Genomic DNA, 13,030 nt, shown 5'->3' with positions numbered 1-13,030 from the left:
GTGGCATGACCTCTAGATGGTCACTAATGTGATCTAATTCCAGGCATAAAAGCATTTGAAGTGGCTGCGATTATGACCTAAAACCTTCAGAAGCTCTTGGAACATCTATGATTTTTAGGCACTGAACAGTGACATTTCTCAAAAGCAGATGTTAAAGTGGGATATTAACAAGTGAGCACTTATAAATGGGATTTGCAGGCATATGACCCCTGGTTTTGGTGGGGGGAGCACTCTGTATGGGGTAAATGCAGGAAACCTGTTGAAAGTTGGAAAGAGTGTGATTCTAACAGCCATAGCAGTGGGTGCAGACTCCCAGTACAAGGCTCCCTTCTTATTTGAAGTTGCTATGTACTGAAGTGGTTTGGCTGTTGATGACAATCATTTTGGGATTTATTTCCTAGAAGCTTTCTAAAACATATTTCAAACTGTCCTCCTTGTTACTGTGGTCTAAAAGAATGCCATCTTTATGGATGGAACTTTCCTACAGCATTAAGGTGCATCTGGATGATACATATCCACTGAGAACACAGCCTTGTACTTTCCTTTAATTTGCCTACACAAAAAAAAAAATGTCCAGATTAATGGAACCATCCATCACCTGCATTTTATCTTCATTTTGGAATGGCTGTGTGTGAGGTCAAGCACACCTTCTGAGAATTAATGTGGGCCTAGAGACCCTCAGGGCAGTATTAGCAGTGTCATGTGCACATCTAGTCATGGGAGTCCCATTCCTGTCTGCAGTAGAAGTGGATTTCTGACCCTTCTCCTTACCAAAATTATCACATACCTGCTGTACAGGAGTGCTCTTGTGTTAGCATGTACAAAGCACTATAAGGTAGTAAAGACTCTGCCCTTCTGCCAGTTATCAGATTCTTTGCAAGGGATTAAAGGAGACAAGAATAGCATTAACCTTTATCAATATGTAAGTTAGATATTAACAGCATCATGTTCTGAAAAGATCTGATCTCGGTGTAGGAGACTTAAGCAGTGCATCCGTTCTGTTAGGGATTAATAGTTTCCATAATCCTGGTAAGGTTACCCGAGGTGGCACTGTCCACATCACTATCTTTTTGGGAGAGAAATCTCTAGCAGCGCAGCATTCCATGTATAAGCCTACCCATCAAATGACCTGTCTCCTGAGAAATAATGACTTAAAGGGGGGGGGGGAGAGGCAAAAGGGGGTTGGTTGGTTACTTTCTTCAGTTACAAACCAGAATGGAGAAATAATTTGCCTAATATAAAATTCTACTTCATCAGAGGAAGAATAGGGCAGGGGACATCTTGTTTTCTTATATGCAGAAGTTAAATGTGTTGATTTAGGAGACAATCTGAGAAATATGTACCTGTATTTAGAATGCCTTTTGCCCAGTAATAGAAAGGTACATGCTTTGACTCTATTATCACCTTGAAGTTTCTACGCTAGCCTTTGATATCCAGTCAGAGTGGACAGGATCAAAGTAACTTGTGCCATACATATCAGAACTGTGTTGTAGACTGTTAAGGAGCAAAGAGTATCGGTGGAGATTACACTCTTATCATGGCTTCTCTAAATGGCAAAATTATGCATAAGCAGATTTCAGCTGAGCATCAGACAAACTCAAAATCAGTATCCTTGAGTCTACAGCTCTCTTTCACCATTATCTACAGTAGACTGAGGGACTTAATGTGATTTTAATTCTTTATGGATACACACACTTTACACTTTGTGATGGGTTATCTCTTCTCCATAGTGGAAAAGTCTGACATTAGGTCAATAAAAGTGGAGGAGATATACAATGTGTCTCTTACCTGCCTCTTTTAGAGAACATACATCTTCAAAAATCCACACAGGTTCTTTCTTGCAATTTCCATCTTTTCATTCTGAAAGTATAGAATTATGAGGCTTTATGGCATCTTATTTTAATTTCCTAGTTAAAACCAGAATAAACCCCACAATTTTATTTGTATTTAGTGCCTCCGAACAAAAAATATCTGGAGCTTGGAAATCTTGTGGGGCTCTCTACCCACCACATTTAAACTAGTTATTTGCTTTGCTGATGATGACATTCATGCTACAAACGTCTTTTTATTTTTTTAAGCAAGAAATATCTTTATTGAATTATCACTTATGCCGTAGGCAATCATACATTTATATAAATGAAAACAAACCATGTTAACATATTTTCAGTGCAAACGTTATAATTGATATATAATCTTCTGTAGAGTCATTATCCATCAAATAATACATAGCTCATTTGATTCCTGCCTTCCCTTAAACCTCGTTCCACCTCCAAAACATTACTCTGTATGTATTGTTCCAATTCCCATGTTTCCTCGTAATTTGTTCCCACTCTTTTCTAAAGATCCCACTTGCAATTCTTTTTATCTCTGTTTCTGCAGCCACTACTTCTGGTATGGTTGGTTTAAACTTTGATTTCTATCTAGTAACTGCTTTTTTTTGGCAGCCACCAGAATTAAACTCAGCAAGGCCTTACTGCGTCTAGTTAATTCTGATTCTGTATTACAGCTCAAAAAACCCTTTCCTTAGTTACACCAATTTGCTCACACAGTATTTCTGACAGATTAGTCTGCAGGGAATTGTTAAAATCTGCCAACTCATTACACTCCCAAAAAAATATGTTCCCAATTATCTCTTTTTTCCTCATCACAGCTCATTTGCAGTCTACCCGAGGAAAAATTCTTTGGAGTCTCTTTGGGGTATACAAATACCTATGCAAACATTTCCAGGCAAGAATGTTAAATCTTCTAGACATTGTTGCATATTTGGGAACTATGCATATATCCTCCCATTGTTTCTTTGTGACTTCCTTTTCCAGTCTCTCCAATCTTTCTAACCTCCTCTGACTGATCCCTATAGTTATCATGCGATATTTTATATACCTACTAATTTTCCCTCTTTTAGCAGCAGCTTCTGCTCTAGATTCTATTAAAAACTCTACTGGTGGTGTTCTTTCACTCAGGGTCCCCCAATTCCTTTCTCTTTGCCTGTACTCTGATATCAATCCTTGATAGGGAAAGCAATCTTTAACCTGCAGTCTGAATATATTCTTGGCCTCTTCCCATTCTGTTATCTTTCCCTCTGTAATTATTTGCTCCCAATACTTTGGTTCCTTTGCCAGTTTTCCCAGTAAATTCCAGCCCCTCTTGCCTGTCCTCTATACCCTTAACTACAGTCATCCCTAACAGAAGGATATATCCTTTTTCCATTCCCATTTTGGCTTAGTTCTTAGAATACTTTTTGCTACTTTATAAATATAATATTATAAATAATATAATATAAATGTAATATTCTATATGGTTATTGTTATTCTCCTTAAGGATCTGCATCCAAAATCCCTGTTTCTCCTTTCATCATCATCTCTTTCCACTTTGAATCATAACTTTCTGGTTGTGCTATGTATACCAGCCTTAACTGTGTGGCTCTGAGATACCCCATTCAAATAAGTTAATTCCAAACTACCTTGTTCTTTTGGAAGGATCAAGTCATCTCACTTGGCTCTTGCCCTCTTCCCCTTTCAGATTAAATCCTTCAACTGTTTTATTAATTGTTATCCACAACTTCTCGTCTGGTTGATAAAAATATGCCTGACCTGTGAATAAAATTAAAGGGACTAAAAACATTTCTTCTGCTTGTATCTTGCTACCTATATCCATAAACAAGAGCTTCCCGTTTCTCAGTTTTTGTATTATCTTTTGGTCAATCTCTTTCCATATATCCTTAGCTGCCATAGCAGAACCTTTTTATCCCATACTCCTAAATACTTCATTTTATCATGCCCCCATAAATACAGATATTGCTGAACCAATTTGTGTTTGGGTACATAGTTTATAGCTATTGCCTTTGATTTATCTTCATTAATTTTGAATCCTGAAGAGACTTGAAACTATCTCAGGCTGTTCCAGAACACTGAAATATCATTTCTGGTTTTATCAGGTACAAAATAATATCATCTGCAAATAAAGCCAACTTTTCTTGATTACCATACCAATCATATTGTTATTAAAGTTCTAAGTCCTTATTTCATGCTACAAACATCTTTAAATTTAACATAAGTACTATATATTGCTTTTTAGAATTCACAACTGCTAACTGAAAGTTATGCAGTTAACATAATAACAGTTCTTTATGATCCATGCCTATCCACTTCAACTGAATGACGGGTCATCATATGCAACACCAATTCATCTTCACACGATTTCTCAAATTTGAGCATCTTCCTAAACTGCCATAATGTTCCCTGCTTTCCATTCTTCTCCAGATATAATTTGCTAGATGGTTACTTCTACGTGTGTGTGTGTGTGTGTGTGTGTGTGTGTGTGTGTGTGTGTGTGTGCGCGCGCGCGTGTGTGTGTGTGTGTGTGTGTGCGTGTGTGTGTGTGTGTGTGTGTGCGTGCGTGCGTGCGTGTGTGTGTGTGTGCGTGCGTGTGTGTGTGTGTGTGTGTGTGTGTTTATCTTTGCATTTATTTTTTGGGCTAGTCCGACTGAGTAGATGGTAGACAAGCTGTCCCTTTTCAGCAGGGCATGGGGAGAAGAGCTCCACAATAAAAAGAGTAAACAGTAAAAACAATAATACATTTTGGACAAGAAGCATAAATACATTTTAGATCAAAGTTAGTCACAGTCTGATAAAGATTTTTTGACACCCAATATGGGAATAGTACACAGTCAGATAAAAATGTCCTATAGTCTACATTTGAAGACATGAAAATGAAAACAATTTATGATTATTATATGGTACAAGTTGTTACAAAGCTTTAGGGCAGACAATTTTTATGTAAATTGTGAGGTTGAGAATAAACGTAGGAGTTACTTTGAAGCACAAAGAGCAGCAGACCAGACTGTGGTTATACCCAGAGTATGAGATCCACTTAGTGAGTAAAGAGGCCCAGGAAAAGAGGCTTTGAGAGAGGAAGCATTTAAGTTATTGAAGGAGAGGTACAAGAGCATGGCCAAATATTTTCTGGCTACTCCTTTAGGTGCAGTTTGAAAGAGTTATTTTTTTTAATATTCTAAGAGAGAGTGCTACAGAATTCCAGGTTTGAAAGAGATGAGTATAGGGATTCCCCAGCAGTACTGTTTGATTTAGTTACAATTAACAACATCTTGTCAGAAGAATGCAGTGATCTTTTGGGACTGTGGAGTTGGAGAATATTGCTTAGACTTGGGCATTTGTCTGTGTTATGTGTGAGCTTGTATGTCATGACAAGCTGTGAGAAGGTTAAACAATGCTTTCATTCCAGCCACTGAAGTCACTTTAGTGTGAGGCAGTGATGTGTCCTAAAAAGATGGTTGGCAGCAACTTTTGCCATTTTATTACAGCACTGGTCAAATAGGAAGAACTGACTGGATTGTAAAAGGACAAGTATGAGGGCTGTGTATAGGACAGAACGGATTAAGAAATGAGCCATTGGTTACCCTAGCTTGCTGTTAGGTAGGTTTGGCTCTGCAAAGGGCTCACAAGCTTTTGATGGGTTTTCTTTACAGACTGTTTTATGTGGTAGTCAAATTTTAAGTTTCCAGCAATGATAACCCCTAGTAGTTTGATATCAGTCACTATTTCTATCTTGGTACTGTTTGAGGATATAAATGAGAAGGGATTTTTTGGTTTGATAGTTGCTTAGGGATGAATATGACAAGTCTGTTTTTTTGAGGTTTAGAAGGATCTGAGAGTCAGCCGAGTCTCAATCTGTGTGCGAGCTTCTTGAATCTACTGTTGCAGTTTAACCATGTTTTTGGTAGAGCAGATGATTGTGGAGTTATCTGCATATTGGATGATGGTTGCTTGTTTGGTTGCTAAATGCAGGTCATTAATGAATATATTAAAAAGTAGTGGACCTAACAGAGGCTTGAGGGATTCACACAGTTACTAGCAGAAAGGAAGAGATGTTGGTTTGCCACTTTACAGCTTGTTGTTTGTTTGAGAGGTAATCTGTAAACCAGGACAGTTCAGAATTTTTTCAAAGCTTAGAGAAGTCATCTTGTATAGTAATTTTTGGTATGACACTGAAAGCTTTGAACATATATGGAATATACAAGTTTACTATTACTATTGTTTCTACTTTGATTTGCTGTTGCAAATGTAACAAAGCCTAATATTGCAGTGGTGGTATTGTGATGTGGACGGAAAGCATGCTGTGTAGGAGGAAAGTAGTGAGTTTTATTTATTTATTTTATTTAACATTTGTTAACCGGGAAAGTCCGACTTGGAACAAAGCCGATTTTCAGCAGAGAACTGGGGAGAAACACTCCAGATGCATGTTTTTGTAACATGGGAGGATACTGGAGCACCTGGAGGAAACCCACACGAATGCAGGTAGGACATGCAGACTCCACATAGAAAGAACCCCAGCCAAGAATCGAACCACAGAACCTTTTGCAGTGAGGTGACAACACTACCACTGCACTATTGCGCTATCCAACATTAGTGTTTTCACTAATGTAGGTGAGAACTTGGGATTGTATACATATTTCAAGTATCTTAGTCAGAGGAAATAAGATGGCCAGGGGCCTGTAATTAACAGGTCAGTGGAGTTTCCAGAAGTATGTAGGATTTTTTTCCACAGAATGGGAACATGTCTTTCCTCGATAGACTGGCTTATTAAGATGGACATAGGGTATGCCAGAGCATCTGCAGCAATTCTGATGTATTCAGCTGATAAGTTGTCTGGGGAAGGGTGGTGACTTTCAAAGTTTTAAGTAGTTTTCTGGTATTGGAGGTTGGAATGAGTTGAAGTTTGAGATCATGAGAATGAGCTGTGGCTTCTGGAGGTGTTATATTAGATAAAGAAAATTGTGAGTTTAAGAGAGAAGAAATTGAATTTACAAAGTCTGAGTTAAACTGGTTAGCAATGGAGTCTCTTGGTACATCTGTTTTGGTGTTAGGTTGGGTCAAGTGGGCTGAATGTAGGAATTTGTTGATAATAGAGTAAAATATGTTAACTCCGTTCTGAATTGCTATTTGTAATTTTATATAGTATTTTTTCCAGACTGGATCTAAGGAATATGCATCTCCAGCTAAGGGCCTCTATCCATCCTGCCATACAAAACACATTTGGTTTATGCAACTACTCCAATATAGAGTAAACAGGCAAAAACTAGAGGGGGAAATATGTTGAAGTGGATGGACATAGATCATTGATTTATATTATTAAGTGCATAACTTTCGTATCTTACATGGTCCAGTCCATCCACTTCAAATGAAGGACAGAGTCCCTAGCTGTGCATCTTGGGTAGAGTCATGACACAATACCTCAGAGAATCATATCCCCAAGGAATACCAAGACCTTAAAACTGCACCCTTGCCTAGTGTCTTTGCAAAGTATACTATAAAGTTCTTGTTTTTCCAGCACAAATATTGTCCATTGTAACTGATAGGTTTCAGACAATAGCCGATGACATTGCCATTAATTTAGTTGGATTTGCTCTGGGTTTGTTATTTATTTATTTTATTTTCCATTTGTTTACCGGGTTAGTCTGACTGGACACAAGTGACCATTTTAAGTGGAGGCCTGGGGAGAAAATCTCCAGATACATAGTAAATAAATATAAAAAAAACGAATAAAAAAATATATATAATTATCTTACTATATGAGATGTAGCAGTCAGTATTGCAATCTGGTAGCCACCTGGATAAGGTAACGTTGGATACTTTTTCTCCCACGTGGTTAGAGGCAAATGAAATGAAGAGCCGAGCATCCGTTCTGTAATCTTTGATCCTATTTAAATAAAATCTGAGCTGCCTGTGAACATCCAGGCAGTGCAGTACGTATTTCCATCTACACGGAATACGCAAAGAAAAACTGCAGATTAATTGACTAGAAAAGGTTGGTTTCAGATGTCATCTTAGGCATGAAAACTAGGTTAGTGCATACTGTCTTTATATGACAACAGATATGGAGTATGAGACAAGTGAGGGCTTGCTGTTCCATGATCCACCTGACCAAAGTAATTGCTCCAATAAACAGTCTTTGAGGATAGATACTGGAATTCTGCTTCTGCAGCAGAGTCAAAGGGGGAATGTCTTAGTTTTTCCAAGACCAAGTTGAAATCTCACAGAGGAAGATGGTCTTTAATCGGAGGGAAGGTCTCAGCAAGAAAACACTTCTAAGAATGGCTTTGCAACCCCTCTGAGCTGGATCACATCACCTTGATGACAGTTTGAAGTGGCTGCTAAGTAAAGTATTAAAGTGAAGGAGCTGAAGCTTTTATTAAAACTGTTTGCAAAAAAAAAAAAATGGAGAAAAGAAGGTATGGGAGATGGCCTACTTACTGTTGAGAAGCCCACTGAGAAACTTTAATCAGTTTCCTTTATGCATTCATCTCATAGAGGTATTTCCAGCTGATGTTAAGGCCGGTATTACCTTGGGAACTTAAACAGTATCCTTTGCCAGTAGTGGAACTGGATTAACATTGCACTTAGCTTGAGGGATTGTAACTCCTGATGAGGCTTGCTTGATGAATGGATGAGAAGGCCTGGCTAAGACTCCAGGAGCAAGGGCTTCTATATCAAATAAGGCCACAGAAGGGGGAACCACACTTGTTGGGCCAAAGGCCAGCTGTAAGTATACCTGACGGTGCTGAAAAGTTCTAAGCCCGACCTTAAAGGGAATGACATGGCGCCATGAAACTTATAAGTTATTCAACCTATGAACCTATGATTGGATGGGAGAAAGGAAATTCACCCTGGGGATCATGTCAGTCACCCTGCTGGACAGGGGTCCAGGGAAGTAAATAGTGTGGGAAGAAATAGCCAGGGAATTGTTATGGCTAGGCTTATATAGGCCCTAGGGCCAATAGCCTAGTACCAACCTATGAACCTATTAACAAAGTCACCCCAAAGTTCAAGACACTTGGCACAGTGTGTCTGAAGTTTTTGTAACCCTGCCAAAAAAAAAGTCTGAAGTCTGGTCACTGAAATACTGCTCTGTGGCTGCAATCACCTCCAAATCACTTGAAAACTGCTGCACTTTCAAACTCTTTTTAAGGTTTGGAAACTGTAAATAGTCAGACGGAGCAAGAGCTGGTGAGAAAGGAGGATGGCCTATGCATTCAAACCCCAATTTTGTCAAAACATCCATCATTTTGCCAGCCTTGTGAAGAGATGTATTGTCCTTTTCGCAGCTTCCCTCTCATTTTTAGTTTTTGTGCCTCCTTTAATAGGCACAGAAACGTATGGTAGTATTCTGCATTAACCATTTGTCCCCTAGGAAGACAGTCAGTCATTATAACACCTTCCTGATCCCAAAACACTGTGGCCATGACCTTTCTTGCTGACTTTTGGTTCTTGAACTTCTTTGGCCTTGGTGAACCTGAGTGTCGCCATTGCATGGACTGTTGTTTTGTCTCAGGATCATAGTGGTGTAACCATGTTTCATCAACAGTAACTAGTCACTCCAAAAAGTCATTAGCAGCTCAAAAATGCCACAAAATCAACTTGAAACTTGTCTATCCTAAACAATGACCCCATCCCCAGGGTAGATGGGTCTGTGGTGGCTCTGAATCTGAGGAGAGGAGGGATAAAGTGATAGCCTTTGTCTAAATTATTCTGACGCAGTCACCATTGCAGATGCTTGTGACAGGTCTTGGAAATGGTGAATGACCTAGTGCCTTCCCACCGAGACAACTGCACACAAATGGTCCACTGAAGCAATCTGATGTGAAATGTTGGTAACATCACCAGATGAATGGTAGCAGCCATTAGTTTCAACTCCATGGGAACTAGAGCTGTTGCTAGTGATGGATGCTGCAAAAACAGCTTTACTGCAGGTTGGATTGCTGTTATCCTGGCAGGTGGCAATCGAGCCAACTTCAGTATTGTGTCCAGTTGCCAGCCTATGATTATGAGTGCTTGTGATGGCTTTAACTGTGGCTTTGTGCTGTTTCACTGAAATTCCCAAAGGCAGACAGACCTGAAGGAAGAAGTCCCTTGTGGGTATTAATGACTCTCTTCTGGTGGAGATGAGGAGCTTTTCATGAAGATACCAAAATAACCTAATTCTGAGCAGTCTCTGGTGAACTGCAACTGCTGCCATGCATTTGCTGAACTCCCTGGGGGAGGAAAAAACCTTTAATGATAATGACTGGTTCTTACCTAAAAGTGCAGGAGCCTCTTGGAAGCCATACCAATTGTTATATACAAATAAGTGTCCTACAGATCCAAACAGCAAATCCAGTCTCCCTCCTAAACGCATGCAAGGATTGTCTGCACCTTGCAAGGATTATTTGCACCACGACCATCCAGAACTTGGTTTTCCTTACATAGATGTTCAACGTGTTGATGTTCTTCTTCATTTTGGGGACTAATATTCAGACCATTTATAGTCTAATGGGACTGCTTGAATTTTATTTTTGTCTAGAAGTTCTTTTTCTCAATTTTGTCAAACTCATTCTGACAGGGTGGGATGCGAGTAAGGGAAAAAAGGACAGTCTTGTTACAATGGAGAATGAAACTGATTAGCCTCTAGAAATTATATCCCTCATCCATCTGTCCTGAGTGATGGCCAGCCACATTTGCAGATGGAGGGATAACTGACTCCTGAATGCTCCCAAAGATGGACAGTCAGGCAAATTCTCAGAGATGCTTTTGCTATTTCTTGGAGGAAAGGTCACGGGACCTCTGATTCTGTAGTCTGCCTTTGCTTCTAGGGTATCTTCCACTGGAGAAACCTCCAAGGTCATGAACATTTGTCTGATCATTGCTTGTGGGGATTGTGTTAGGAACTAAGAAGCCATGCATTCTTTGCTCCTTTCTAATTCCTTGCAAAGGACCATTATGGAGCTAGAAATTTTACCCCAACTGCGAAGAGAATCTTCCCTTCCTGTTCACTCCTCAGCAATTTTTCCTGTACCTCAGGGTCTAGACAGTGATGATCTGTTATTAAAAATAAAGGGCATTGATAAAGGACACATTAAAGTTTTTCATGAAACCACATAACCAGAACCAGACTGCTTCCTCATGGTGATGTCTGTCTCAGTCTCTCTGTCATCTCCATCCACCATCCTGTATATCTGCCTCAAGGAGAGTTAAGTGACAGACTACTTACTTATCACCTGCTACTCTAATCTGTGAAGTAGTTCACTGTAAGACAAAAGTTTTAGTGTTGCTACAGTTTGCTCCACCAGGTCATGGTGAAAATGGGTCATGTACTTTAGCAGTGTTGGCTTTAAATGATCTAAAGTACACAAAGTGAAAGTGTACTTGTCCATCTGATCCACTGACTGAGAATCCTAACCTTAATTCTGGAATGCTGGTCTCTCCTTGGGGGGGGGGGGGGGTATTTTCTTGGTGGTAGGTGCTACTGTAATGAAATCAACAACTGGAACCTTAATACAAGTAGGTCTGTCCTTCGGACACCAATGAATCTTCTGCAATTTCCGAGGGAAAGACACAGCAATGCTGGGCTCTTGCCAAGTCCTTTCTACAAGATTGATCTTGTGGTCTGGTGAAGGGACCCCCAAAGAAATAGGTGGAGCAGACCTGTCTCCTACAGGATCTCTTCCTCAGGGAGGAGGAGGTCAGTGGGCCACGATTCACTCTGTTCTTATCAAGTCAGGTTTTTCCCCAAATGTAGGGTCTTTCAGAGTAGGATTGTTGGGTCTCTCCCCTTCATCATGATCCATGACTGTGGTGGGGGACATTGGCAGAGAGACAAGCTGCCTTCTCCTGCACTGCCTCTTTCTTGGAATGCTTGGAGTAGACTCATCCTAGAGATCAAAAGAGGATTCTTCTCCAGACTGCCAGGATCTAAGAAGGCCTTTCAGTGCTGTCTCCTGTTGGTATGTGGGTGAGAGAGCCAAGATCCCAGAGATAGAGGTGTCACAGTATGGAATCAAAGATTACAGCGCCTCTCTGGAGTCTACCAACCTGGAGGATTGCTTTGGAAATTTCTGCAAGAACTCAGTAGCCAAGGCCACCACTTTGAGTACCAAAGTCATTGGAACCATGACTGGCACTGAGCCGTTGATGTCAACTTTGAAGCCACATTACTGATAAGGCTCTACACTGAAGACATGATTAGTGCCAAGGAAGGTTCAGTGCTAATGGTTTGTCTGCCAATAGCGGCTACACTGAAAATTACACTGTTTGGATTTGGGAGGGTCTCAGGGCCAGACCAGCAGACAGGCTGATAACTTCCAGCCTAGATACCCTTAAACCAGAAGGAATAGGTGAAGAGGGCACCACTACCACAGAGTTGGTACCATTAGAAGATGAACCTCTGGCACTGACACAGAAGGCACCGGGCTCATACATGGCTCAGGTACTCCTGGTGCTGAAATCAGGCCCTGGGAAGGAGCATATGAACTAGATGAAACAGGTCCTTCTCTAGCCACTCTGGATACAAAGAGGACACCATGCTCTATCTTAGCCATGATCAAAGCTCTCTTCATCTGGTCCCAATTCATGTGAACACAGGGGCTCCATATTGACCTAGACATCCATTAGCTGAAGAGAACTGAGACTCCAGTTAGTGGAACAGTACTTTCTTCTAGAAGCAGCTGCTAAGTCTTCTCCTGTGGGTGGGCTCCACAAGGACGGAAACTTCATATTACGGGATCATGGCAGAAGAAACTTGCCTGGGATGGGGAGGCTGACCATACTGGAGAAAAATACCTCTAGGCAACCTTGGAAGAAGGCTGGTATGTATCATTTGGCCTAGGCTCCTTTCATCTTCTGACTTTTCCTTTTCACCCTCTGTTGGCAATGTCCCTTCAAAATAAGTTTGTTTGGTGGCAAAAATTCTTACAATTCTCATAGTCAACATTAAAATAATTTACTTCCAGGCACATCACACTCCTCATGTCTGCCTTTTGAGCATGTGTGAATACCTGAGGATTTGTCTATATTTTAATAAGGTAGTGTTGCAAGAATTCATTCACAATTCCTAAAACAAACAGTAAGAAAAATGTATCCTTATTGAACTAAGAGTTGTATAATAAACGCATAAGCAAGACTAACTTCTCCCTAACAAAAGAAAATCTAACCTACAAATGTCAAAGTACTTAAACTTAACACAAAACAAGCAAGATAAA

Source organism: Protopterus annectens, chromosome 7.part0 (genome assembly GCF_019279795.1).
Source record: "Protopterus annectens isolate FY-2018-M chromosome 7.part0, PAN1.0, whole genome shotgun sequence".
NCBI lineage: Eukaryota > Metazoa > Chordata > Ceratodontiformes > Protopteridae > Protopterus > Protopterus annectens.
This window is presented reverse-complemented; position numbering follows the sequence as displayed.